Source organism: Rhea americana, unplaced genomic scaffold (genome assembly GCF_003343005.1).
Source record: "Rhea americana isolate MKP2758 unplaced genomic scaffold, rheAme1 scaffold_21, whole genome shotgun sequence".
Classification (NCBI taxonomy): domain Eukaryota; kingdom Metazoa; phylum Chordata; class Aves; order Rheiformes; family Rheidae; genus Rhea; species Rhea americana.
This window is the reverse complement of record NW_028186258.1, coordinates 7,700,328-7,723,431: the sequence shown is the minus strand read 5'-3', so window position 1 is coordinate 7,723,431 and position 23,104 is coordinate 7,700,328.

Genomic DNA, 23,104 nt, shown 5'->3' with positions numbered 1-23,104 from the left:
CATAGTGCGCCTCTCCTGCTAGAAATACCGACTACATGGCAATAAAYGAAACGGAAAGATGCCCGAAGTGACGGGCGTAGCGGCAGGCGCCTGAGGAGTTGTGCCGCGATGCTGGCACTGGACAGCTGGGGTGTAACGGTGGGGCTCGGGGGCGTCCCCGTGCCCTGGCCGCTCCCCGCCAGAGCAGGGCGGCCTCGGYGTGCGCCGGGCTTTGGACTTCACGGCCCCTGTGAGTTCGCTGTTACCTTTTTCTTTAAGCTTTGCTCTTTGCAGCACCAGCAGGCAATTGCACCTCGCCTCGGAGCTTCTCTTTTCCTGTATTGCTGCACATAAACCCCAGCTCGTCCTGCGCTGCCCCGGTGCTCTGAGCGTGCCACCCTGCTGGGGTTTCAGGTGGCTCAGACCCGGGAGCCCAGCGCGGGCTGGAGATGCTCTGGCMCCGTTAATACCCGCGTACGGCTGCATTGCCCTGCCTGGCTGCGACAGCTGCCCYGATTTTCGGAAGGGGAGTGAGTATTGCCGGCCGTGCGCTTGGGAGGAAATTGGTTCTGGTGGCGGAGTGCATGTCTTGAGCTGTCCCCAAAGCGGCTGCAGGCCGAGCTGCGCCGCAGCGTCAGCGAGGGAGGTCAGTCCCCGCTGCGCCGGGTTGCGGGAGCGCCACCGGAGCTGCCCTGAGCATGCAAACTGGAAGAGGATGTAAATCATTAGTGTAATTGCGGAGGTGGGTGGGGGTGGGGAGGGATCTGCTTTTGGGATCCTTTTTCAAAGCTCCTGCCTGCCTGGGAGCTGCTCCTCGGCCGGTCCAGGCATGCGCGGAGCTGGTGCCGCCGTCTGCAGACCCCGCGGGGACCCGCCGGGCGAGCGGGGCCGGGCCGGGCCGCGGGGGGCGGGAATGGCCCCGGCGCGGCGGCAGCGCGGCCCTCTTCGGCGCGGGCTTTCGGAGTTCGCAACTAATATTGACTTCAAAGGCTATTTGCTTTCCGCGCCAGTCAATCGTGTAATCCCAGCTTGTTTAGAGATGGAGAGTCAATAGAAAGCCAGGCCGTTAAAAAGGGGAAGGGTGTGGGAGCTGGGCTGCTATTTACCTGTGTAACTAGGAGGAAAACCTGCCTGTCGTTCTCGCTAATAAATACAAACTGGAAGTACAGATAAACCCACGGGGATTTATTAGTTTGCTTTAACAAATGCAAATATTAAGACTAAGTTGGCTCGGCCCAAGGGCTGCCTTTTGCCTTTTGTGTGCGCTGCAGCGGCTGGCGCCGATGGGCCCCGATAAGGCTGCGCTCGCCGCTTGCCCGGTTATGCTCGAGGAGTTTCTCTCGAAGCGGGGCTGAGCGCCGACGCTGCGCGGGGCTGAGCGCCTCGCGGGGCCGCGCGCCCGTGGAGGGGGAGCCCCGCGGCGGCGAGCCGCCCCGTGCTGCCGCAGGGCTCCGCGTCGCACCCTGCGCCGGCGCGCGGCACGTTTGCTGGGCTGTGCTGCGCCGTGCCATGCGTTCCTCCCGGTAACAGTGCTGCGCGCTCATGCAAGCTGAATGGCGTTTCTTTATTTTTTTTCTCCCCTTTTGCAAGTACAAAAATCTGCCTGGAGCGCTAGGCAGCGGGAGCCGGCGGAAGGGGCGAGGGCTGGGCCTGGGTTTCGGTGTGCTCAAGCCTCCCTGGCCCTGACCCGCACCTCCTTCCTCTCCCCAGGCTCCCCGCGCCGCCCYGCCAGCGTGTCCCGACCCGCCGGGGCCTGGGGCTGATTTTCCATTGGTGTTGGATTTGTAGGTCCAACGCGGAGCAGGCAAAGGCTTGCTGAACTTATTTTCGCTGGAGGGGGTAACTTGCAATCCTGCCCTAGCTGCTAGGGCCCTTTTCACCCCTTCGATGAAAGCCACCACCTCTTGCAACAGAAAACTTTGGTGATCAGGCTCCTGCAGAATAACGAGGGCATTTTTGAAGCAGAGAAATATTCCTCCCCCTTTCGCCCTCTYGCACCCTCCTCCGCGAGCCACCTTGGCGCTTTGCAGCCCTGCCGGCGGCGGGGCCGGGCGCCAGCCCAGTGGAGCCCTGGGGAGACCCCGGCTCTGCCGCCGGCGGGTAAACGGCGGTTTGAGGTCCGTTACCRCTTTACTTTCCCTCTGATTTTTCCACGGGGGAGAAAAAAGTTCTTGGGAGCTCCCCGGGCATCCTCGGTGAGAGGCGCAGTCCGGCCCGCTCGCCCCGCTCCCCGGTGCTTGCTTCGGCGCTGGGGCGCTGCTCGGGGCAGCAGCCCTCTCCCCCGCTGCAGCTTTCCGTTCCCGTCCCCCGCTCCGCCCCGGCTCATCAGTCCCCGCATCATCCGGCGTGTGGTTACAGGCAGTCCTAGATGCGCTTCGCGATGTTATTTTTCCTCGGGGGCTCGTAAAACCCATCTGCTGGAGCTGCCGGCCAGCTCCGGGGGAATTTGCCGGCCCTGGCTGGGTCCCCGAGCCYGCCGGGGGACGGCTTTGGAGGCCGCGTGCGGCTTGTTGCTGTGTTTGTTTTGACAGCTTAGCAGCGGCGGCTGCAGGTGCTGCCCGCGCCGGGCGCGGGGCTGCCGGCTGCCTGCGCGGTGGCGGCCGCCTGGCTGCCTGCGCTTTTCGGTTTTTCCGTTTTCTAAATTTTTTGAGGTTTTCTCACCCACCTCTCTCTGAGATGCTGAAACGCTCGTGAAGCATCGGAGCGTCCCTGCACAGCAGTGTCTGGAAATAGCGGTTTTCATTTCCCACGAAACCGTCTGACTGCGTTTGTGCGYGCAAAACACAGATCTTTGCTCGTGCATTTCGTGTGCGGATCCCCCAGCGCCTTTGCGGCGAGCGAACGGCCGGAGCATCCTTTGAGCAGCCGCCAGCTCTCCGCCTCGGGCCCGAGCGAGACGCCRGCAGCGGGGGGGTGCAGCGGGAGCCGCTCTCCGGCTGCCCTGCGGCTCTGCCTTTCGCGTCCCAGGAACGCGGTTTTGCTGGGGAAGGGGCGTCTGGGACCTAGAGCGTTTTGCACTGCTCCCTGGGGGGAATTAAAGTGTTTAAACCTCGGGCGACAGCTCCGGGGCTGTGCGGGGAAGGTCAGGCAAGATTGCCGACTCGGCTCGCCCAATTTGCTTTTTAAGCTCGGGGAGGACGGGCAGGGGGATGCTGCCAGCGGCGGTGCCRCGTCGGCCGGCGGGAGGGGGCTCGATGGGGCCCGGCGCTGCACAAACCCGTCCCGGGCAGCCCAGGTCTCTCCCCAATTTTTTGTTTTTATTTGTTTAGCTGTAAGGAAGCCTTGCTAAGCACAGCTAGAGACGCGATTCCGCGTTGCGTGTTTTGCAGCCCCAYGGCCCTCTGACCAGAGCCTTTCCTCGCCTCTAATCGCCCGCCCGGCTTGCACGTGGTTAGGAAGCACAAGGAGACCCAAAGGCCTTTCTGTTGGCACCGTGCCTTGCTGCAGTCCCAAGTGGATCTGCAGCACCTGCAGCTTCCCCTCCCCGGCACCGCTGCCCTGCTCAGGTGCATCTTTTTAGCACCCCATAGAGGGTGGGGATTTGCCCTTCAAATTGAGCAGCCTTCGAGGGCTTGTTTTGGAGAGGAGGCTGCTTGTTGGGCTTTTCAGGCTGGTGAGTTGTTTTAGCCTGTTTTTTTCTTCTCCTAAAATGCCAGTTTTTACGGTTAGCTTGGTTGCCAGCAGAAGGGGAAAGTGGCTGGCTTTGTTTCCTTGCTGCAGCTGGGAGAAATTATAATGGTTAAAAACAGCTGTATAGTGTAGACTAGATCTAAACTTCACCTGGAGGTACCAGAAAGGTGGTAGGCTTTGTACATAAGCTTGTGGGCCTTGGTCTGTCTATACTGGTCTTTTCCTCTTCTCAGTGTAAAATCCCTGTCTTAACTAGCTGAGGTGGGAAGGGGAGTTGTGATGCCTTCTAAATGCCCAGAGAACTTTGTTGCTAGTTAAAGTAAGAGTCTTCTAAAACAAAATTTGGGGGATGTTATGGTCTGTGAGGAGGGTGAAAAAGGCTTTTTTTTTTTTTCTTTTTTTGGGAAGAAAAATACTCTACTTCTGCCTTTCTGGAGGGACTCTGAGAACCATGTGGAAACAGAAAAGCCCTTTAAGGCAGGGGCTTGCACAGTCTGTGCTTGTTTAGCACCAGGTACACCAGGCATTTACAGAGCTCCCTGCAGTTATGCTGTGGTAGTGGGTGGTAGGAATATCTGTGATTGCTGTGCTGGCTTGCGGTGTGTCCTAGTTGCAGGGGCTTTCCACGGAATGGCAGCTTTGGTCTCTGCAAGATGCRTTTGCAGGTTGTGCAAAGCGCTGCTGGTTTGCTTAATTCTTAGCTGTAGCAAACCACACCTCTGAGCAAGGCTGAGCTGCTTGGTGCTATTTTTGACTGCTTGACAGCTTCCTGGCTTTTCTAGGAATTCTTAAAGCCTCTCCTCAGGTGTCCCTCACTCCTGCATCTGTTACCTGCTCCCTGTAGGATCTGAGCCCAGTTTATGTGATGGAGCTTTGCAGGAGAAGCAAGGGCTTGCTGCAGGCACCAGAGCTGCCTGCCTGGTGCTGAATGGGGCAGGTGAGGTCCAGCCTCTTCTCTCGGTCGTCGCCTGTTGCACCMCGGCTTTGTTGTTGGAGATGCCAAGCAGACCTGGCTAAGGGCTGCATGGTGGTGGGGGCCAGGCRGTTACATGCTTCAGCTGTCGCATCGGTGTGATGTTGCCAAGGGATTTAGCATGTGAAGAGGGCTGGACCTGGGGATGAAATAGCTATTTACTGTTGGTGATTTTTTACTTCAGACAACACAGCTGAGCAAATTCGAAGCTAATGTCCATTTGCTAAGGGCCTAATCCTTTGTTTTGCCCTGGAAAAATCCCTTCCAGGAATTCCAAGATTGTCTAAGTATGACCAAGCTTAGAAAATGGAGGAAAACATCCTTTTCCCTTTATGCTAGGCATTTCTTAGCTGTTTCTTCAACTCCCCCCCTTCTTGCTCATCCACACGTGCTTCCTTTGCCTTTCCTACCTTCTGTGTGGAAACTTGCTTGTCTCGGTAGTGTCAGGGCTTGCAGAAGCCCCAGGAACCGCTTGAGGAATGGTGGCGAGGCCCAGTTTTGCTGACTTTGTGTGGTGCCCTACAAGGAACGAGCTCATGTTTTGGCTTTCCCACGGTCTGCTCATGCTCCTCTATCTTGCTGATGACTTTCTTGAAGCCTGTAATAGAATGAAACCTGCAATAGTTTCTTTGTCACATTAGGAGGAGATGTAGGCTGGAAATCAGGTTGATAAATGGTCCCTGCCCTGGCTGGAGCTGGTCTTGCCAAGCCTCCCTCGAAGTGTCAGAGCCTGGGAAGGGGATGGGTGCTCCATTCCCACTCACCTCGCTGTGGGGCARTTTGATGGCACTTGCAAAATGCTCTCTGCCATCACCTTTGAAAATACTCCCAGAGCATAGGCAGGCTGCAGGGTTGCCATGGGGACGCCCCTCATTTCTTTTAATCCTTATGTGCCTTCCTCRGGAGATGCTCACCAGTAATGCTTTTAATTGTAATAACTGTGGGGTTGTGGAGCCCGAACTACCATGTGCGTGGCGCGGGGTTGGCTTGCCCTGGCTGGTGGCGCTGGATGCGTTGCTGCTGGGCTGGCGGAGGAGCTGGGGGATGGAGCAGGTGGTGCCTGGACCTTCATCCCTGTCCTGCTCTGTTGGCCGCTGCAGGATGCAGCCTGGCTCATAGCCACGAGCTTCCCTTTGGCTTGGGCGGGCGTGCTTGGGGAACGCGCTTCTGTGCGGTTCGCGTCGGGACTCGGGGCGCGCTGCCCTGCCTCTCCAGAAATCGCCTCTGTGGAAGGAGCAGCAACAAAAGGGTTGGGGTGGCTCGAGCCCCAATCCCTCAGGAATGCCGATTAGCTGGAAAGCGGCTTGGGAGCAAACGCTCGGAGCTAAGCTAGTTTTTCCTCTAAGCCTTCATATTTTGGTTGCCTTTAAGGAGGGGAAATTTTCCTGCTGGAAATGTCTYGCTCTTTTCCCTGCTAGCATTTAGAGCAGTTTTCTGTAAACAGATGTCAAATCTTCCGATTTCGAACAGGATGTCTTAGCCATCAGTTAGAGCCGGTTTGTAACTGCTTTCCCGGGGTGCTGCCCGTGTGTCCCGGCTCCCCCCAGCTTGCTCTGTGCTCATCAGTGTTGGCTGGGTATTTACAATGGCAAAATGTTTCTGGAGCATGGTCTTTCTCCCCCTCCTCTTTAAATTAATGTGCCAGCCATGCCTCACCCTAATTAAAACCAGTGAAGAGGACTGGACCAGGATGTAGCTTTGGAGGCTGTAAAATTCTAGGACAGTTTTATGTAGAGCAATTAAAAGGAAGGTAAAAAAAAAAGTTAAGAAATTAAACACTAATTTTTTTTGCCAGCTGAACTGTTTTGGCAGTGGGGCTGTAAGTGGGATGCGAAGAGCTGGGGAGGTTGGTTCTCTGCTGCTGTAAATCACATTGATCAAATGTTCCCTTGCTTTTTAGCAGTATAATTCATCTGCTGTCAATTAACCTAAATCACATTTTTTCAATTAAACAGACTTAGAGGCCTGATAGCAGAGGCTGGTAGTGAGCAGGAGAAGTAGGGGGAGGGAAAAGCAAAGCCTGGTTGTAGGCAGCAAAGTGGAAATATCTTTTTAAAAGGTGTGATGCCATTTTAGTGTTTTCCGTATAAAACGCGATATTATCGGCTGCACTATGGGGAGCAGTAAGAGATGGAAACTTGGCTGAGGAGATGAGACTGCAAAGCGGTGGGGACCGATGTGAGTGGACTCACGGTGTGTCTGGTCTGAGGAGGCCAGGGACAGATCTGACCCAGGCTCGGTGCAGCTGAGGCAGATGGTGAGGAGCCCGAGCCGCCTTTGGGGTGGTGCAAGGCCCTGGCTCGGGGATGCCTCTGGCTCGGGGATGCCTCTGGCTCTGTGCAGCACCCGGTGCTGTGAGCCCCTCTGCGCTCAGCTCCCGCGATGCTGCCTCATGTGATGCAGCTCCCTGGCCACTAACTGGGTGGCTTTCCAGGCTGTCTCTGGGGAGAAGCATGATGAGTGAGACTTCCTGTTCCTGGAGGGTACTTCCAGACCATGTGGATGAAGGAATCCCAGCTGGAATGTTTGCAGGTGTGCTGGCAAGTTGCTGACTGCAGGAAGACTTCTTAGGGTGGAAGCTGGAGGGAGCATCTGAATTTCATCCCTAACTCCTCAGCGCAGAGTAGAGGTCCATGGAGTTTGCACGAGCCTTGCAGGACTAGGAGAGCCACAGCTTGCCTGTCGCCTCCTCCTGCATGCAAAGGTGCTTTAGTGATGAGAGCTGCAGCATTGCTGCTTGTGGGGCAGTGATGGGGCTGTGCTGGGGCTGCTGGTCAGAAAGAGGAATAGAGGGCTTGTATGACAGTTGGTATAACTTTGGATGCTGAAGTAAATCCCTATTGCTGGCTGACTTGCCTCACTTTTTTTTTGAAACCTGTTTGAAGAGAAAATAGGTATGAAGTATTTGGAAAAGGCATGAAGGGCAGGGTTTGGAGTAAATAGCTCTATTTTAAACCTGTATCCATGCTGTGTCTTTAAAAAATTTCCAGGTTGGGAAGAAGGAAAGAAAAACAGCTGGAGTGGGAAGAGGAGCTGGTCCTGGACCCAGGGGCAAGAGGGAGGAAATGGAGGAGTATGTGGCCTGCTGATTAGTGTTCTAGTTTACTACAATATTACCTGTAGCCCTCTCCTCCTCCTTGCTCCCTAGTCCCTGCCTGTGAGCCAGCCCTTAAAGCAGACTACTTGTGCAATGCTTGCAGCACTCCAGGGACCAGATCGACTCTGGTTTGGATGGGAGTGCTGAGCATGGGGGATGAGATGATGGCATGGGACCTCAAGTCCCTGCAAATGTGTGTCCATTTGAAATCAAGTTTCATCCTTGTGGCTTGCATGTTATGAGGTTTTGTAGGAGCTGGTGTCTCCTGCATGCCCCAGGGTGGGTGAGGACACCAGCAGTCCTGTTATCCCACCGGCTCTCCCTGTACWGGGGCAGGATGTGTTCCTAGGGCCTCCTGGAGCCCCGTAGCCTTGTCCCAAAGGTGCCAGTGATTCACTCGCTTGCTGTGAAAAGGGCTGGAGCCTCTCAGCTCTGCCAACAAGCCCCTGCAGGTTATCCTGTTGGGAAAACCAGACTCATTTATTAATATACATAACATTAATTGCTGTAATTTGAAGGCTGGCTTCCCATTCCTGGGGATGTGGGTGTATGCTGCTGATGTGGAAACACAGGGGAATGTTTTCCTGCTGAGCCTCTGCGGTGAGGAGAGCGTTGCTCCTGTGGTTATAATGGTGATGACCGGTTTATATTGTGTATTCGGTTTCTTGCATGTGCTAAAAGAACAATTAGAAAACCAAGCATCTCCCTGTGTCTGGTATATCCTTTATGTAGCCTAAACATACAGCTAAACGGATATTTAAATGTTAATTGTAGTGGCACAGCTAGTACCAAGTATAATTCCCTCTCAGCAGACGCAGCAATTGAAAGCACGCTTTGTTTTCAGTCCCTGCCCCAGTTGCCTATCCTTCACAGTCTGATCTCCGAAATGAGCTCTGGGCTGGAGCTCTGCTAGCCTGGGATGGGGAAGAGGCCCATGGCCTGTGGGAGGGCAGCAATGCTGGTGGGACTGGGACAGCCTGCAAGGCTTGAGCTGCTCTGCCACTGGACTCTGCCAGCACAGTTGTGTTGGCGAGGAGCATGGGAAAGGAGAAGTAASCTCATAGTTTGGAGCTGGACTGAGTTTTTTCACTCCCTTGGTGAGGCTGCAGGAAGGCACAGGGCTGGTCTTGCTGCTCCTGTTGCCGCAGGGCTGGCAGGGTGATGCTCATGCCTCTCCTCTCCCTCTTGCGGGAGCTGCTGGCTCAGCTGTATCTACTTCTAGGTGGTTGGAGCAATAAGTCCAAAGCTCTGCTGTAGATAAAATGGGCAGCAGGGCCTTGGCTTCATGAGGTCCCTGAGCACTCCTGGCTTTGTGCCTCTCGGCTCAAGAAAGAAAAAGCTGCCTATGGTCACCCAGGGATGCTAGTGCAGTGCCTGGTTCAGCACTTCTGTTCCAATGAAACAAGGTTCCTGCTTTGAGAGGTGTTTTGATCTGTGCTTGTGAAATAACTTTGCCAGGAGAGYGTGTGTCCTCATGAGCTGCATCTGCTATTCCAGCTCTCCTGCCCTACCAACATTTGCTTTGGAAAAGTAGTGCTGGTGGTTTCTGGAACGTGATCCATCTAACCCGCCATCAGAAAACAACAAAACCAAACCTGTAATTGCCTTTGGTCTTGAGCAATTTGAGCTGGGTGTGAATTGGCCACGAAGACTTGAAAAGCACTGTGTTGTCAGGCTYGAAACCTTGATCTGTGCAGAGATGGGAGCGCTGAGCAGTAGAGCTAAGTGGATGGTGCATGTGAATCAGGACCTCCCCTTTTCTTTGCAAACCTTCTTTTCTTGTGTTATCCTGTATCCCACAGTAAAACTGCTGATAATTAGGGCTGTGCTGGTATCAGACTTAGCATGAGACCTCAGCTTGCCAGTAGCAGTGCTGCCTGTGTAGTTGGTGGGTGGATGGTGCTGTGAGTCCTGGATGCAGCTGGGTGTTTTTAGCTCCTATGGAGGATTATTAGAAATGGAGAATTAAGCATTGCATTTCCTAGTTTCTCTCCTTTCATCAGGCCTGTCTAATGCTAACAGCCCTTCCCCCAGCCTAGTTTTCTGCTGCCATTAGAATTTCTTTTGGGAAGGGGCAGGGGGGAGAGTAAATCTGATTTAATTACAATGACATAACCTCCATGGCCCCAGCAGCTTGGTGGGTTTAATCTGATTTAGAGAGGGGAGGCAGTGCAGCGGCTGCTGCTGGCATGAGAGCCTGCTGCACATGATGAGCTTAGGGGTGAGCCAGGCGCAGGCTGTCCCAGTGTGGTTGGCTGAGCAGGGAGGCCAGGTGCCTGGTGATGGATGTCTGAGGCTGGCCAACTCTGGGTGGTGATTCCTGGTGAAGAGAAAGAGCAGCTTGAGAGTGCTCTGCTTTTCATTGCTTGCTGTTCTATAGACAGACATCCAGGTAAAGAGGTGGTTTGGCTGGAAAGGAGGTCTCTTCTGCCCTCCTTTGCAGGTGTCAGAGAAGCAGGTTGTACAGTGAGGAAGTCATTAAACATTACTAAGCTCAAATGAAAACTGTGCTTAGCAAATGATCAGAAAAAATCTCTGCTTCAAACATTGTAAAAAGTGGAGGCATAAATGGAATCTGCAGGTTCTGTGTCTGTTGTGGGTAGGACRTTGCCTTTGGGTGCTGATGCTCCCCAGTGCGATTGCTGGCACTGCATGCTCTGGTGTGCTTCTGATTGCAAAGCTGTTCCTTGCAAACATGCTCTTTGGGATTCATTGTCCTGAACCTTAGCAGGTTGCCTCAGGTGTTTAGTGCAGGTGTCACCTAGGCTTCTTCTTTACAAGTGTCCTCTCAGCATTTAGGAAGGCCGTTACTTCATGGAAAAGACTGTTTGCTAGACTGTGCTACGAGCAAGACATCTCCTAAAGGTTAGTGTAATCTAAGGTGTAGTTCATGTCAACCCAATTGTGGTAGTTTGGAGAGCTGACTTGGATGGAGGTCTTGTTTCCTTCCCCTACCTAATTTTAGATAAGTTTTTAGATGGAACTAGAGGTGTAGGTAGTAATTGGGGATAGGTACATGGCTGCACTGGGGAAGGTGAATGTGCCTCAGGTCCACCTGAGGTGATCTGTAGGCTAGCTGTGGCGATGCACAGGGTGTGTGTTAGGCATAGTCCCAGCTTTGTGTCAAGTGGGCTATTTTGGTGGAAAGATTCTGGCAATGCAGTGATGAAGCATGACTATTTTATCCACAGCTTGTGATAAGCAGGCAGTTGTCCAGCCTGTGTCTCTCTGCAGTCGTGATGCATTGGGCTTCCTCTCCCTGGTGCATAGGGACTGTGCTCTGTGGTGGCCCTGGCATGGTTCAGGACCATGGGGTATTAACATGATCCCAGCCCTGCTGGCATCCTCCAATATTCCCACACCTACTTCCTCCTGAGAGCTGCTGGAGCTACTGTGCAGCGGCTGGATGCTTGGAGCAGCGGGACCCTGGGGCGGAAATGTCGCCTCCCACCCTGTCTGAGGCTTTGGCAAAGTGACTGGGGGGAACACACCCAGCCGGGGGTGGAGGAGAGGCTGAGGCCAGATGCTGCAAAGTAAGAGGCTGGCAAGAAGATTTTGGATAAGGACAGGAGCGTGGGAGGGGACTATAAATCCTGCAGAAGGATCTGGTGAAAGGTGATGGCTTGACAGCCCTGGAGCCTGTCTCCGCTTGGCCTGGGCAGTGCATTTTTTTTGAGGCCGACGTTTGCTTGGGCACYGGTGTGTTTTGCTGCCTATGCACCCTGCGCTCGGTCGCTCAGGCTGAGGTGTGTTCCCTGCTCCGGTCCCCGCGGGTGCGGAGCGGGCACGCTCTGCTCGGGGACACCTCCTTCGCCTGGCTCCTCTTGCTCCTTAAAGGCTCGTTTCCTCCATGGCTAATGGAAGCAGCTTGCCTTGGCAAGCTGGGGTTGGAAAAGAGAAACCAAGCCCCCCCCCCCCCAACGCTACCTCATCTTAACTTTTGAGGAGCAGGAGCTTCCTGGTTTTACCTGGGAGTCCGGCACTGCTGGGGGAAGCACCACAGGTGAGGTGGGCACCAAGGGGTTGGAGCTGGCAGCTGGGGGACCCGAAATGGCCATGGGGTGCTCATCCGGTTGCCCCCTGCCCTCTGCTCCTGGGGAGCTCAGGACCAGCAGTGGGTGTCTGTGCTGGATGTGAGCGATGGTGGGGTGGAGATGGTGCCTCTGCGCACTTGAGAGCTGTCCTCTACCGGCGTGGCTGAGGGACGGCTGCCAGGCCTGCGCGTGTGCAAATCGCYGGCCAGGCGCGCCAAACCATGAGGCTTCGAAAACCCCCAAATAACCCCGTGATATACTTTGAGGTTCTTTTTGTTTAACTTCTGGGTTTTAAGCCTTTAAACTTGAGCTGCTTTTTTCTGTACAGTCATGAGGTCTGGAACATGAGGTCTGGAAGCTTCCCTGAGGAAGAGGTGGTGGAGTCTCCTTCTCTGGAGATATTCAAAACCTGCCTGTCCAACACATTCTAGGTGACCCTGCTTGAGCAGGGGGGGTTGGACTAGATGATCTCTAGAGGTCCCTTCCAACCTCAACCATTCTGTGATTCTGTGAGTGTTCATGGTGCCTAGGTCAGGCTGGAGAACCTGCCCCATGCTGGGGAGACGGATGTTATGTGGGACCTAACCTGCTTTCTGGCAAGGTGTTTCTGCTGACACAGCCACCACCTGCTTTAAYTGTGTGTTTTGAAGAACTGCTTTTATTTTCAGCAGCTTGGCCCCTTGTTACTGTGCAAGCCCCTGAACCCCTTTGCCTGCGAAAGGTGTGTTGTGCCTCTTAGCTTGCTTCAGTGTGTGCTTTAATTTTGACTTGCTGTGTAAYGTTGAGGTGGGGGAGCTTTCAGAGCACTCTCACTCAATAACTCAGCCCAGCCTACAGCACTAGGGGAGGTATTCTACACTCCACCAAGGCAGATAATTAATAATTCCTGAAGAATGAAGAAATGTTTCTGGACTTTTTTCAAAGAAAAACAGGGATTTTTGAAAACCTGATGCCCTTCTGACAGGCAGCATGGGGAAAGGGATTTGAGACAGAAGGTGGCTTCTTTGGGCCACCCTGGACTGGCAGTGGCAGCAGCCTGCTGTGTTCTGCCTGCAATTTGGTTTCTTGGTGTCCATCCGACCTTTGCTGTGACACAGGTTGGCCTGGAGGCTGAGGAAGGCCAGGACACTGCTGACTTGGGCTGGGATGTGTGGCATCCTCATTGCCCTCCCTCTCCACCTGGGTGATGGGAGCTGCAGCAAGCTGTGCAGAGCCCGGGCGCAGCCTGGGTGCCTTCTCTGCTGCGTTGGTGCTGTTGGTGGCTGCCAGCGTGGCTTTCTAGACAGCATCTCTTTGACTGTCAGACTCCTTTTGTGTAGTTCTGTAGCCAATTGCTTKTTTTCTCTTGCAGTCATTAAACTAAGCAAAGGTGATAAAGGAGGCTGGTGAGAACCCTTAACATGACGCAGAGCCCACCAGTTTCATGAGGGTGTTATGGACAAAACTCCTCAGGGACATGCATCCTCAGATGGAGATTTTACCATTCACTTCAGCCTGTGTTTCATGTATTTCTAGTTGGGTTTTGGAGTTCGGAGGGAGAAGGAAGCCACTGTATCCTGTCTTTTGGGAGAGCTGACTGGATTTATGTGTTTTTGCATGAAGTACCTGAGTAGGCAGATGGAAGACAGGGTCAGCACACAGGCTGTCTAAAATACTACAGCAGGTTTTAATGTCCCTTGGCTCAGATGAGCTCTCTTTCCAAAGAGCGTAGCAAAGGGAAAACCATCAGATTGTTTCACTTTGCCAAAAAGTATCTGAAGTGTACAGTCTATAATAAGCATAATAAAAGGTTCAGCTGTCAGTGTTGTATATATGGGCTATTCCTCTCCTAGGAAAATAAAAGGCAGTGTTTGCATCAAGGCTGGGCTGGGGATGGCAGACTCTGAGCATGAGAGGATGCTAGTGTGGTTGTGAGAGCTGGCTCATGTGGGTTGTTGCTCATAACTTCCCCCACCAGCTCTTCTGTGGGGATGAAGCCTCAGTGATTAAATGGTTATGGGGAAGAGAAGGAGATGGTGTGATGTGGTATGCAAAAGCCAGGCAGTGATGTTTGTCACTGCTTGATGATGTAGGTGTATTTTTGGYTATTGGACTACCAGCAAGGCTCCTTGCAGTCTCTGGTTTATAAGATCCTTTCTCCTTTGAGCAGCCTGTAATATAAACACCTTAAACTGTTGATCAAGGGAGATGTGGACATGAGAAATATAGATAGTAGAGCAATTTATGTTTCAAGAAGCTCTGGATAGAGCTGTGAATCTGAAGACCTTGATGATCTGAGTCCCTGTAGATCCCATCAGCTTTTGATGATGCAGTACACATTAGCTTGCTGTGGGCTGACTCCTGTTTAACTGCATCTTGTTTGTCTCCTGCATTTCTCTGGCAGCTTGAGTGAGGGCATGCTGTTCTTCRCTTCCCATCCTCTGCTGCTGGGATGCCCAATAAGATGCAGCTGCTGTTCAGGCCCCTTTACTTTTCAAAAACTGATGTGAAGTTTTATTGGCTAAAGTGCCTTGGATACTAGAAAATTTCTGAGCACAATATAGACATAAATAGAGGAATTGGCTGGCAAAGGGAAGCTCCAAGCAAGCAAAGAAACCTTTATTAGCAGTTCTTCCCCATTACTGTCCAAAGGGGAGCAGGGTTGAAGTGGCAATAGGGAWGTTTGCCATTAGTGTTCTCAGATTTCCCAGTCAGGAATGTAGAGATGTTTTGACTTAAGAGTCCACCAGTGGCCCTTTAGTCGTGCATGAGCTGTTCTTTGTATCTGGCAATGTGTCTTAGGGTTCACTTTAGTAATGATGTTGATGGCCCTCTTTGGATTGAATTTAGCTTCTCCGGGTTGATCCAGAGGCAGTTGCAGGCTGGAGTACAGCAGTAATGATGAAAAGTCCCCTTAGAGATGTAACCTGCCAGGTTCTCAGTGATTTGTTTTTCCAGCATTGCCAACCAATTGGGAGCTGGAAACTGCGTGTCAGTTCTACTGAGAGCAAGTCAGCCTTTTGTTCATACGTATCCTTGAAATGATATTGYGGTTTACTTAATTAAAAACACAGAGCACTATTATGGGAATGACAACAAATTAGAAAGATTAAATCTAGGAAAAGACCTATCTGGCCATCTAATCCAGCCCCAGCTCTGCTGTTCTCTCAGGTATCCTTCTTTCATACAGTTTGAGATGCCTCAGGTGATGTTTGCTCTCTCTTCCCCACAGAAATCTCTCTGTGGTCTATTAGAGTTCCTTTTCTAGAAATGAGCAGACTGGTTTCATCTGCAGCCTGCTGCTTAATTAATCTCCCAGCTGTGTTTCCACCCAGCACGGAGTTTACTAACAAGTGTGGCCAGCCCTGGCAGAGGAYTCAGCTTCTCCTTACTTAGACTTTGCTGTTGAAGTGCCTGAGGATGGTGGGCTTTGGGAAATCTGAAAGTGGGGTCCTTTGCCTTTCGCAGCTGCCTTCTCTGCCTTCTGAAGGAGCATCTGAAAACCAAGAGAGGCAGCAAGAGAAAGTCCCCAAAACAGTCTTCTCCTGTTTTGCCTGAGATGTTTTCCAGCTTTTCAGTGTGTGTTTGCCTTACACTGAGTCAGTCTGTGGTCTTTTTACAGCTGTCACTGCAAGTTCCCTTCTTGTCCTCTCTCCCATCGCAATCCCTTTGCAAACAGCTCCATCTCTGAAGCTGGGCTGTGCATGCTGCAGCAAGCTTGGTGGGGATGGGGAGTGACACCAGCCTGTGCAGGGAGCAGAGAGCTTGTGTAGTTGTGCTACTGGCTCTGCTCCCAGCAGGGTGCTTTATTTATGAATGTCAGTCTCGAGTATCTTGGGCTGATTAGACTGCTTTTTGGGGAAACCTGCTGCCTCCTGCTCTATGCGTCAGTGTGGAAAAGTGAACCTTCAAGCCCTGTGGATGGAGGAAGTTGAGAGATCCACCCTTTTTGCAGGTGTTATTACTGCCTTGGGGAAGAGAAACACCTAATTAATTTAGGGGACAGGGCTAGAAACCCTGTTGTTCATTCTCTGCCTCCCTATAACCTAAGGTTAGGTCAAGTCAAATAGCCTGAAGTGACTGTGAGAAGGTTGTCTGCTAGGGTAGATGGTGGCTCTGGAGAATGATGCATATGCCAGCGGGGAGGCGCTTGGTCTTTATCCTGTCAGACCAGTGAGACCTCTCTTACAACAACCCCTCTAGTAGCAGAGCTGAGGTCCCTGCTGTGGAGCACATAGGGGATTTCAGGGGTTTCACAGCTGATGCTGGTGACATGGAAATGGAAGATGAGTGTGAACAGATGCTGCTTAGGGCAAAGCTGTGTGAGGGAAGTCCAATGGTTAAATGCTGGAGGAAAGAAAACACCTATGTTGGTGTTTTCTCTGCCCCAGGCTTCTGTTTGACCTTGGGCAAGTCATATTGTCTCTCTGGTTGCATCCTGAAAGGATGTGTGTTGAGGTGAGTCCTGCCAGAGTATCTGAAAGGTGAATGAGGGTGGGAAATGTTCCTTCCCACACTCRAAACTCTGTTACTAGTTAATGTGCTGTTAGGTCTGGCCAATACAGGTCCTGTTAGTTCCTATGCCTTGTCCCCATTAGCTGCATTATTAATGGGCTGATTGCTGTGTCAGGTGGGCTTGGCAAAAATGGGAATCTTATTTCCCTGTAAGTGCAGCTCTTTCTGCTGGTGTCTCTTCKGTGGCTTTTGCGTGTTGCCCAGTGCAGTGACAGGCCAAAACACAAATCATTACCYGGTGTTACAAACTGAAGTTTGCACTTCACAACCTTGTCTGGTGCATGACACAAATCCTGTGGCAGTTTTTCCTGCACTGGAGGAGCTGTCTCTGTAACAGAGTGAATGTTTACTCTGATGTAGGAAGTCAGAAATTTGTGAGCTTTCCGCTTAAAATTTTTCTTTTGCRAATACCTTTGCTACTTGTGCATGATGGGTGCTTACTTGGCTACAGGAGCAAGCATGAGTTTTGGACAAAAATATTCTAGCTCCATGTATGTTAATGTTTATGCAGTAGGCACAAAAGTGATATACTTTTTTTTTAAAGGAGACCTTTGGGGGGGTTGATTTGCCTTTAAATGTCCCCTTTGGGCTGTGTTCTAGTTGCACAGAAAAAGTCTTGGCAGCCTGTAGCTACAGAAATGTCATTTTAAAAATAAATCCTAAAGTTGAGATTATTGCATATTCCTGTGGCTCCAGAAGCTGAAGCTTTAAGAGGAGCTGCTAGTTTTCAAGATCTTTGTATTAGTCATGGGAACTGGCAGGGGAGAACTGAAATTAATATTTGCAGAACCCCCCTCCCTACTCTCCTCTCATGTTAATGCAAAGAAAACTCTCACCTCCAGACTGATTTCCAAGTAYGTGATTGAGAACATGTGAATCCACAATGATTGAACTGTGAGTGACCTCTGGGGAGTAAGTGGGTTAATCAAAGCTGTACTCTTCCCTACACTTCAGTCACTAAAGCTCCTGCATTTCCTCCTGATGGCTGATAAGGAGGGATTGAATTTATGAAAGAGATGAAGATGTTTGGATAAGCTACAGTACCAAAGCAAGCCTGTCTGACAAGTTAGGGCCTGAAGGAAACCAATGGAGTTGGAGGGGGTTTGTTTTTTTCCCATGCCCCTTCCCCCAGCTCAGATATTTTCCATGGGGAGCCAGCTGAACATGATGCTTTGCAGGTGTAGCTTYGCAGTTGCACACTGTGGGTAGCCCCTGCTGCAATGATGCACTTGGAGTTTTGGCTTGGTGCTGGGCTTGCGCAGCTCTGCAGGCGTAGCTGGCTGCTCGGTAGCTTGCAAAACCTCAGCCTCGCTTCACTGTCCTCGGGTTGCGCTTGCCCACCATGCTCCGGGGTGCAGCGAATAGTGCCTGCTGGAGACACGATGGTCCAGCAAAAGCTGGTGAAAGTGTTGAATATGCTGCTCCTACTACAGAGGTACTGCAGTAGTTGGGGCAAGGGCAACTTGTGTCACCTGGGGTTTCTGTGAGACCACTGGCACAGGGCATGTTTTTTTTTAGCTCTTCCTCACTCCCAGCTCAGGGATGCTTGGCTTCAGTTGAAGCTTCTCTTACCTGCTTGGTATGATCATCTTTACAACCAGCCTGCTGTGGGCAGACCTTCTTGTGCAAGAGTTACAGGTGTACCTGTAACTTTCTTTCCATACTCTGTTCCTAAATCATAAATGGAAATCCACATTATTGAGCAAAATGTTGGGTTATTTCCCTGTTCTTCAGGACTTGCTTCACTGTGCCAGTAAGGCCAGCACCTGTGTCTGAGATCACTATCTCAATATATTTTTAGACCTACCTTATCAATGCTGAAAGGACGTGAATCATGTTTAGTAAATGGAGCTGCTTCTGTTCCAAATGTGTTTTGGAAAATAGGCCTGAGTTCCAGAGGGAGGGGGAAGGAAAGCAACAGCAAGAAAGCGAAGGGCTGTGAGATGAATCATAGAAACTGGGGATCTCTTTGGATGCCTGGATGATATCTTGGTGAGGACAGGTGGTCCTGTTTGAGTCAAAGTACCTSCTCCTTGCCTGAACATGCTGTTTTATTGTGGACAGCTGGAGAGCCCTCTTTTTGCRGTGGGAAAGGAGTGACAGTTGTAAGGGCTTTCCTGAAGTTTGGAAGTGTGGTTCTCCTTCCAGGTTTTAGAGCTGGATCCTGAGAGAAGCTGAGAGGTGGATGAGGAGTGCTTGGAGTGGCACCTGAAGATCATGGCTCTGCATCCAGGCTCCCATCTCTGGTGCTGTGTGCTGGTGGCTGGTCAGGGTTTGCTGAGCCCATCCTGTTGCCTTACTCATGACAGCAGTGTCTTTAGCTTTCCTCCTGGAGCTAATCAAAGAGGTGCTTTGCACTCTGGAGAACTTTGATAGCCATCATGTCATTGGAGTGCCAGACTTGCAGGCTGTGCTCTCCCAGAAGGACTTGGCTTTTGTTGCTTTCCAGGTTGTTTTTTTCCCTACTAAAAGGCACTGGCTAAAGTTGGAAAACYTGGATTTTGCTGCCTGTGAACCTTGTTCACAGGGAAAAGGTACCCCTGTGAGAGGCAATGAAGATTTTTGCCTTCAGGGGGCTTGCAGGTGGGGCTGGGAAGGTGAGACCTTTGGAGCTCCAAGCATAATTATTGTGCCCTCCTTTGATATCCCCCCACTTCCCCAGGAAAAGAAAATAATTCAGGTTGATGTCTCCATTAAAAAACTGCAGCAGTAAAGTGGTTGTTTGTGCTGAAAGGGGAATGCCCACAGGTAATTTATCTTGACATTTATAGAAAGCATAAGGGTTTACTCATTCATAAAACGGAGGAACAGGGTGTTTTTCTGCATTGGCTGGGCTCTGGAGCTGCTCGAACATTATTGTAGCTGATGGTAATCGTTTCCGGACGTGCCCCAATATGCCTACGGGGGTTGCATGGGAACAGTAACAATGTGGGACAGGAGAGCAAACCTGTTGGACAGGAACGGGGCCCAACTGGAGCTAACAAATCCTCTTCCTCCCCGTGTTTTTCTGAATGGCAGCCCAGGGAGAGAGCCAAGGGGAGGGCCTYCTGCTGCACTGGCACTGAGGAGCTGAAATGCAGTAGGCTGTTAGCTTGTTTTAACTGGAGACAGTCCTGGTGCTGGGGCTCTCCATGAACTGCAGCTTTGGCTGAGGAATGATGAGGAATGCTTTGCTTTTGGAACAAGCTGTTTTTGAAAATGATTTTTGTTGCTTATTTCTCAAGCACAGAGAAACCTGCTTTGTGCTGTACAGAGCAGAAATGGAGAGTCTGGCTCCAGCCTTGGAGCAGAGAGAGGGACTAGATGCTGTCTTGATTTTTTTTTTTTCCCCAACACTCATATGTTGTCTATTTGGGGCTCCTCTTGAGCTCAGACTTGGCTATTATGMGGACAGCAAACCTGAGTGTGGCTGGATCAGTAGGAACATCCAGGTTTGCTCTGACAAAATGCTTTGGAGAGGTGCAGATTTTTTTGTGTACAAATGCAGTGGCTTGCAGAGCTTTCCTCTTCCCAACAGTGCATCCAAATGCTGCTCTTGGCATTATTAGTAGATCAGAAGAGTGTTGAGGTGCTGTGCCTCATCAGACTTTGAGATGTTAAATTCTCTTCTTGGCAGAGAACCAGGTATTTGTTTCTGTTAAAGTCTGTGAAGTTATTTCTACTCTTTAGAGCTGACCTTATGGCACTGGGCTGCTGAACAGCCATGATACTGCAAGTATTGGTGTCATTAGGCCCCCAATTATCCAATTCCTTCAGAAGCTCCAGTCTCCCTCCTGCCAGTTACAGTAACTGTGCAAAACCTTTGTGAAATATCAACAGGTGAGATGCATCAGAAAAGGCCTGTAGTTTTTGTCTTGAAAAGCAGGAGCACAAATTCTGCATCTGCCTTGAGTCTTTGCCTTGCCATGGAGAGTACTGCTGGGGCATTGAGTCTGGGTATTTTCAGCATAAATCTTTGGATATGTTTGCAGAAAGAGGGGTTTGGGGCTTCCTTTCCTTGTTTGTGGAAAGGAGAGGAGGAACAGTAAGCGGAGGAAGAGTTGAGTCCTGGGAAGGGAGAGCACAGCCTCTTCTGGGACTCTCCCAAGCAGATGTTGGGAAAGCTTGGACCCATGTGGCTGTGCAATGTCGCTTGACCTAATAATGTCCTCCAGCCCCATTTTAGGGTCTYTTGCCATCTGCCTTCCTCCCATGCATAGTCAGCAATTTTTCCAGCTTTCCACCTACCCAAGTGGTTTGAGTTTTGAGTCTTCAGGGCTTGAATGGGCCCTTGAGGTGACATATAGGAGTGATCTACAACTAGGATAACAAGGTGTTTCCCCAGAATACCTCCTGGTGTTTCCTGTAACTGCAGGGTGTAAAACATGTGCCAGGTTGCAGTAACCACGATGTGCATCTTGGCTGACTGGGAGAGGGAAGCATGGTGTTGCCAGCAGTGTATTAGTTGTCCTGTGCTGTTTAACATGGGAATCTGAGGATCATGCATCCTGAGGCCCTGGCTGCCTAGATCCCCAAACTACTTTTGGCTTGAAATGGATTTCTTGCTCTCTGCTTGCTATCAACAATAAATGTCCAGTTTGGGACTGGTTCTTAGTCTTGGGCACCCRGTGCTTATTGATTCACTGTACTAGTTAGCCTGAAAACTGTAGAGCTCAGCAGAAGGTGGTAGCACTTTCCTTAGCAAGAAGCTGAGGCAGTAGCTTTGGCTGCAGTGGGGTGTGCCCTGCCAGAAAGGCTGTTTCTCCTTGGGGTGTTGCTGCCATCTTGCAGCTGGGGTGGCCCAGAAGCAGTCACCTGACCCCCCCAGGAACCAGAGCAAAGCAGACTCACCTGTGCTGCAACTAGGCATGGGTGGCCTGCCTGAGTGTTTAATAAACAGTGGGACTAATGAGAAACCTGTCTGGAGCTGTCATAAGGTGACAAAACATCTGCCCTGCACAAGTGCAACCATAACCATGTTTTCTTCTGTGAGATGATGCTGGTTGTGTTGAGGTCTCTCCACTTCCCTCAGCACGTTTCATCTGGGCACCTTGGGGAGCTTCCCAGCTATAAACCTCATTCCTTCAGGTGGTCATGCGTTACTGTCCTCGCTTTGTAGCTTTAGCTGAGGGAAGTGGGAGGTTCACTGCAAGAGATTGCCCCAAGTCCCGCTGCTTTGTCCCACCGGGGTGGGTTAGGCAGGCCCTGAGGGGGCAGGGTGGCATAAGTGGGACTGGCCAGGGTGCACCCCTCCCTCCAGGGCTGCATCCGGCCGTGTTTTCCTCCTGTCCCTTGGGAGTGGCTGAGTTTTGGCAGCAGCCTGTTACAGAGAATGATGTGCCCAAGTGTTTGAGCAGGTGAGCTCGGTGTGGGGCTGTGACTTGGAGCCCCCGAGCGCTGTGATGCCGTGGGGAGTGGGCCACGGGGGCTGCTGAGCCCCGTGTGGGGCACAGCCCCTCTTGCCCCCCTGCTGCTTTGAAAGAGCCTGGCTTAATTTCGATCTGGACTGAACAAAGTGCTAAATCACGGGCTTTGGTTTAGAAGTGAGTCACCGGGTGAGTCACGCTCGGTCCTGTGCCAGGCTGGGGACCGGCYGAGGGGACACTGCCTGCCGTTGGCCAAGCCGCTCAACCGAGACCTCTCCTTGCGCTGCTCCTAGCTTATTCCCAACGTGCTCCTGGCACTGATGCCTGTGCTGACCAGCAGCATGGTCTCTGCCCCCCCTCCCCTATCATTCTTTTTAATTAGGGATTTAATCAGCAATAAATCAGAGCCCCAAAGGCTTGGGGCAGAGCCCCCTCTCCAGCACCTCGGTGGCTGGTTCCCACAGCGTCGCTGGGACTTTCCATGGTCGATGCTCTTGCGAAGCTGCGGCTTGTGGACTTGTCTGAGAGCRTTGGCTTGCACCGGGTTCCCTGCCTCGAGGGTTGACCAAAAGAGCCTCGACGCTGGCTCRGCCTCAAAATCCCCGACAGAACCTGCGTTTAGCGTTAACCCCTGAACCCCAAGGTTGTGAGCTGATTTGGTGGAGGTCTGTAGCAGGATCTCTGGCCGTGGAACRGCTGGGCTGGATGTAATCCCAAAGTTTTGGGAAGTTTGCCTCTCTGCAGCCCTCTGGGCAGCATGTCCTATGCCGGCCATGCCCATGTTGGAYGTAAATCACCCCCCAGCCCATGCCAGTTCCCCCCAGTGCCTCCTTTCCTTGTGCGGTGGGCAGAGCCCAAGCTCTGTCATGAGACATCTTCATGAGGATGCCTCTGCTGGAGGGGGGGCTTGTCCTGCCCCCTAGCTGGGCCTGACCCTGTGGCTGCTCCCCACTGCTGTGGGGTGGGGGGGGGTGAGGGCATGATGTCATCTCCTGGGGTTGGGGGGGGTGAGGGCATGATGTCATCTCCTGGGGTTGAGGGGGCGAGGGCATGATGTCACTGTTCGTGCTGCTCATTGGCTGCCTGCCCCCCCCCCGCGCTGACATCATCTCTGCCCCCTGCTTCACTTTCTGCTTCTCCCCCCTTGCCCGAGCTGCGGCATCGCCATGGAAACGCGGGGCTGCGCTGGCCAGCCCGGCAGAGCGGGGGACGCTGAGCAACGCGGAGGTTATTGCTGTTGTAATGTAGTCAGTGAAATGGTTTGGGGGAGGTGAGAAATTACGACCTCTGGGAAGCTGGCTGATGTATTTTTAATTAACGGGAAGTCTCAGTTTGGAGCTACCTGCAGTGGGCTGGGCTGCTCGTTTGGGACAGAAAACTCCCGTCGGATGCTATAGCGACTCCTGCCCAGCTAGTACGAGCGGCTCTTGCGGCGCCCTGTTGGTGTTAGGAARTGCCCTTTGGAGCAAAAAGTTGGGAGTCTTTCACCAGCCCAGAARTAATGGTCCTGTAGGTCCTGGAAGGACCTGGTGAGCATCTCGGGGGAGGGAGA